Source organism: Euprymna scolopes, chromosome 33 (genome assembly GCF_053919585.1).
Source record: "Euprymna scolopes isolate OS-2025 chromosome 33, ASM5391958v1, whole genome shotgun sequence".
NCBI classification, from domain to species: Eukaryota; Metazoa; Mollusca; class Cephalopoda; order Sepiida; family Sepiolidae; genus Euprymna; species Euprymna scolopes.
This window is the reverse complement of record NC_136514.1, coordinates 77,713,391-77,718,878: the sequence shown is the minus strand read 5'-3', so window position 1 is coordinate 77,718,878 and position 5,488 is coordinate 77,713,391. Positions and strand designations below refer to the sequence as shown.

General features: G+C 34.5%; 1 pseudogene; it reads right to left on the bottom strand.

Moving 5' to 3' along the window:
- Nucleotides 1-5,096: 5,096 nt before the first annotated feature.
- On the bottom strand, nucleotides 5,097-5,215 carry LOC145258584 (5S ribosomal RNA; annotated as a pseudogene).
- Between the last annotated feature and the right edge of the window lie 273 nt (nucleotides 5,216-5,488).

The following is a 5,488-nucleotide window of genomic DNA, read 5'->3' as shown; positions in this document are numbered from 1 at the left end:
GAATTCTGTTTCGTATGCCTGTTTTCCACCTGACAACAACTTGGATGTCTTCAAGTCAAACGTTAACAAATTCCTAATGAACCGCCCCCTTAAGTAAACACTTCATCAAATCTCCACACTAACGTAATGTACTTGCAATAACCCTTATCCCTGAGGTGCTTCCGGGCCTTGATAAGTGGTGACCACCGTGTAAAAAATGTGTATATGTATCTTTGTGTGCATATTTAACCGATAAACTGTTAAATTACTGTTTATTATACACCAAATATAGTTAATAACGAGTAAAATCTTCTCTCGGATTAATGAATAACGCGTACAGACATATATCGGCAATTGAAGTGCAAAGTGTTCATTTCAACTTGCCGACATATATTTAATTCTTTCTGCGCCTGCGCAAATTCAATTCATTTTTTCAAGTTTTTTAATTTTAAACATTCCTTGTTTGTCTCTCAATAGATAAATCGGTAGGAGACAAAACTGGAGCGCTGAATGTTTTGGTTTCGATTCTAGCTGATGGCAACGGCCATTTTAAAAACTTTTGAAATGACTACTCTATATTCGGTACAATATAATATTAAATAGAGAATTCGGTATGTAAAAATAAATATGAAATCTGCATGCATTAAAATATATTTAATCAATTCGGAAAAGCCGGCCCCTCCGTTCGTCAACAATAAAACCAGATAGAAAAATAATTTTTTTCACGAATTAGAAGTTTCGGATCCACCATATGTGGGGTGTTTTTTTTTAGAGGCGGCGAACTTTAAATTAATAATTGTAATTTCTTTAATTTCGGATTTGGCTACCATCGGTTATTTTGAGTCCAGATTGGTTTGGCAATTCAGTTGTGATAACTAAGCGATCATCAGGCGGTATATTTGGTAAATAGATCAAAAGTAATATGGTTATTGGTGTATAATGTTTTTCAATATTTTCTTCAGTAATGAAGCACGCTTTTGTTTAAATGGCCATGCAAATAATCAGAATTGTCGAATCTAAAGAGATTATAATCCATAAGCTATGATCAAAACACCATTACAATCAGAAAATGTAATAAAAGCCAAGCACGTCCAAGGATGGAATACTGCTCCCATATCTGGGCAGGAGCTGCTAAAAATAGCCTATCTTGCCTTGACAGAGTACAAAATAGACTTCGTGGCTTAGTGGGGGATGCCCTTTTCTCTTCCCTGCAACCTCTCTCCCACAGAAGAGATGCTGCGAACCTGTCTTTGTTTTACCGTTATTTCCATGGCAAGTGCTCATCTGAGCTCACATCTCTGGTCCCCCCTCGCCAATCTTTCACGAAAAATACCCGGCTAGCTGAAGCCACTGTCAAAAATTTTCCCCACTCTCTATCTGTGCGTAAATGAAAACGTAGATTCCATGAACACAGCTTCTTTCTTAGAGCAGCATGTCAGTGGAACTCTGTTCCGTCTGCCTGTTTCCCACCTGACTACAACTTGGATGTCTTCAAATCCAACGTAAACAAATTCCTGATGAACCGCCCCCTTAAGTAGACACTTTATGACATCTCAACACTAACGTACAACGTACTGTACATGCAATAACCCTTATCCCTGAGTGGCTTCCGGGCCTTGATAAGTGGTGACCTTTAAAAAAAAAACTCTTTGGTGCGGTTTATGAGCTGGTGCCATTATTTATCCCTATGGCATTAAAAGCGATGAGAGTTACAACGTAACGGTCAATAGTGACCGATAAAATGAATAATTACCAACTTCATGCACTTACTGGAAAGCATTCCATTTAATGAACGAATAATTTCACGAAATGGATTTGTCAACTGGCTACCTCGTTCATTTAATTTAACCCCATTGTATTATTTTAAATGTCTACGCTGATAAACAAGACCCAATACACAACATGGCAGGTAAAATTCAGCACATTATTGCCGAAATACAGCCGTATTTAATGGATAGAGTTTGTGAAGATCAGACACATAAAATACGATATATACGCGCGGTCCGATGTGAGCCATATGTCCGAAGTAGAATTAAAATTTTAAATGCTGATAATTAATGCTTCGAATATACTCCAAATGTGTATGATAAAAATATTTTGCTGTGGTTTATTTTAATTTAAATTTGACCACTTCTAAGAAACACATTATATAACATGGAATGCTATTTCCTCAACACGTTGCATGAAATTCCACCCTTTGCAATCGGAGCAATATACACATAAAATTTCGAACTATGCTTGAAATATCACTGTTTCATTAAAATATCTATCGGCAAACATATCAACAACCTCGATGCCAACGGCAACTGATCACGATACTGTGCCGGTCAACCGGAAATAACTACTACAAGGTGTCTTCAATAAGTTTCCAGACTTTTTTCGTAGGGGCACTTTCTTGTATGGGTACACAATAAACTCTAGTCCCCTTCAAAGTAATCTTATCCGGCTGCAATGCCCTTGTTGTACCGCCCCAACAACTTCTGAAAGGACCCATAGAATGATTTCTGTGTGAGAGTGTTTATGACCCACGCCACAATCACTTTCATCACCTTAGTTGTCTTACAATGGCAGCCTCTAAAGTTTTATTTGAGCTTACGGAATAACCAATAGTCACAGGAAGCAACGTTTAGATTATAAAGAGGGTAAGAAACTGTTTTGATGCTCATGACAACGTATTTCTTTTTGATTTAGTCTGAACATCCTCGGAGCAAACTTCGCGCAAATCTTCCGCATCTGCAGTTCCTCGCGAATAATTGTGTCTACAGTTTCCATACTGACATCAAACTATGCACTTATTGTCTCTATAGACAAACGATACTCCTTATCCATGAAATTCTTTATTTGACCTGATATTCTTACGTTCTTTTACCCCTACATAACAACTCTCATCATGCCTCACAGACTCTCTGTCTTCCTTGAATCTCGTATGCCACTCAGACACTGATGCTCGTTTCATACAAGATGGCCCAAAAGCAGTCGGAAGCATTCAATACGTTTATGTGCCATTTTCCAAGTTTAAAACAATTTTATTGCATATCATTCTCCGAAATTGTCCTCACGTCCAAATTGCATTTTTGAAACTCACTAGCCGTGACAATCATGCTTTAGTAGAATGTATTCCAATTCCTGCTGTAGCTGTTCTATTTAAACCTGAACTCATAAAAAATGGTCAGTCATCTCATAAGATGCATAGCAATAACGTACTGAATTTTAAAGAGTCTGTGGCAAGTTTAAATGCCTTTATAAAAGAAAGTCTGGAAACTTTTTAAAGGTGTCTCGTATGCTTATAACGATGTTTAATCGTTGCTTATAAGAGAAATACTTTCGATCAGCTAAGAATGCGTCGTTGGTATGACCGACATTAAAAAAATATGGATGGAGGATTTGCATTTTAGTATACGCCGACCAGTTTCATGTGCATCGCGAGAAAATTCTTTCTTTCCAAAACCAAAACTTATGCGGAAGTCTTGATAAATTATTTAGTAAAAAAATAGATGACTTGAGAGTCATGAGGTACAATCGAAATCGGAACCAAAATTATGAAACATTCTAAGTAAAATTATTTATTAAAAAAAACATTAAATAACTTGGTTGCCGTCAGCTAAATCGAAACCGAAACTTATAAAGAGTTCTTGGTACATTTCAATTAAACGACCCGGATGAAATTAAACGAAGAACAAGTTAATTGTAAGCCTGTAAAAACCATGGGTTACAATAGGAAATGCGAGTATAAAAAGTACTATGGTTAAGCTTAAACATGGGAAAGTAAGGGACTAGTTGTTAAGAATTGATTATATAATGTAATAAATTGAATTAAAAAAGATTCTTAATGCTGCAATATTTTAAGTTTATTATATTCTTTACTAGAACAGTTTGTCTTTTTCTTTCCCAGTTTTAACAGCTCGTCCTATACTTTTCCATGTTTAAACTTAACCATATTACTTTTCATGCTCGAATTTTACTATTGTAATATATATATATATATATATATATATATATATATATATATATATATAAAGTGGGTTAAGAAATTCCAACGAAAGAAAGATGTATATTTAAATAAGGGAGTAGTCACCAACAATGTGTATTTTTTAGCATTATTTTATTATTCCATGTCTTGGTTTTTCATTGAGAATTATGTTTGGATCATTGTAATAATGTTTTTAAGTCATTGAAATCGTTTTTACGCGCGTTTCAAAGGTTCTGTGAAGCGTCCTCGTCAGAAAGTCTGGAACGCGCGTAAAAACGATTTCAATGACTTAAAAACATTATTACAATGATCCAAACATAATTCTCAATGAAAAACCAAGACACGGAATAATAAAATAATGTTAAAAATACACATTGTTGGTGACTACTCTCTTATATGTATATATATATATATATATATATATATATATATATATATATATATATATATATGGAATTCAGTGAAGATAATCACACACACATATGCTAGGTGTATAATTTGGTTTAACGTTGAAAAACTCAGAGAAATCTATTTATCTATATGTTTTTTTCATTTTAACATTTTCATACGAATTTTATCTGTTATATAACAAAAAGTCTTGATCCATTTATGTAATTGTCAAAAATATTTTCTTTCCGTCACGATTATACATTAATTATGTATACTCACTATTCCTTAGCTAGCTGTACAATATACTGCCCCAACAGGTCACTGGGAGTCTAGTCTATTATAAAAATTAAAATATTTATCTAGTTTTGTGGTAAATATCATAGAAAATCATAAAACAAAAAATTCATAATAATCTTATTTTCTTTTTGTTTGCTATTAGTTGTTTTCTTATTAAATAAAATAAATAGTTATTCATGAAACGTACCTTACAAGATTTTTTTCTTAATTTTGAATAATTAAGCAAGATTGTTGTTTTCATTTTTCTGTTCGTATTTCATTGAAATTGCTTTCACTTCTCAATTATGAATTAGCTCCGTACAAACTGTAACTGTGTCAGCACTAACCCTATTCGGCTTTAACCGGCTTCCCCCGAAGGAGGAATTTTCATGGGAGTATGAAATTCACAAGCAGTCCCCAGTACGCATGTATATCCCCGTTAGGTTTTTGCAATTCTTGCAGGGAGGTGTCGACGTCCTCCTACATACAGCACCTGGACTTCCCAAATTGGTCACCCATTTTAGTAATGACCAGGCTCAACGTTGCTTAACTTCGGTGATCTGACGGGAACCGGTGTCTCAACGTGATTATGGCATATATCTCCGTACAAACAGAAGATATATATTTTTAATTGAAAAAATTGTCCAGCAATGGCAAAAAGCAAAACAAAATGTCGTTTACTAACTTCCGGCATTTTACGTCACCCGCCAGGGCGATTACCACTATACTACGGCCCTTATACTATATAAATATGGAAATTTCGATGTAAAAAATATAAATAAATAAAAATAAAAATAAAAATTCTACCGACGGACAAAGCACTTCATTGTGTTGTAAGGGCGAATTTAGATCCAAAATATTTTAAGTGTTTGC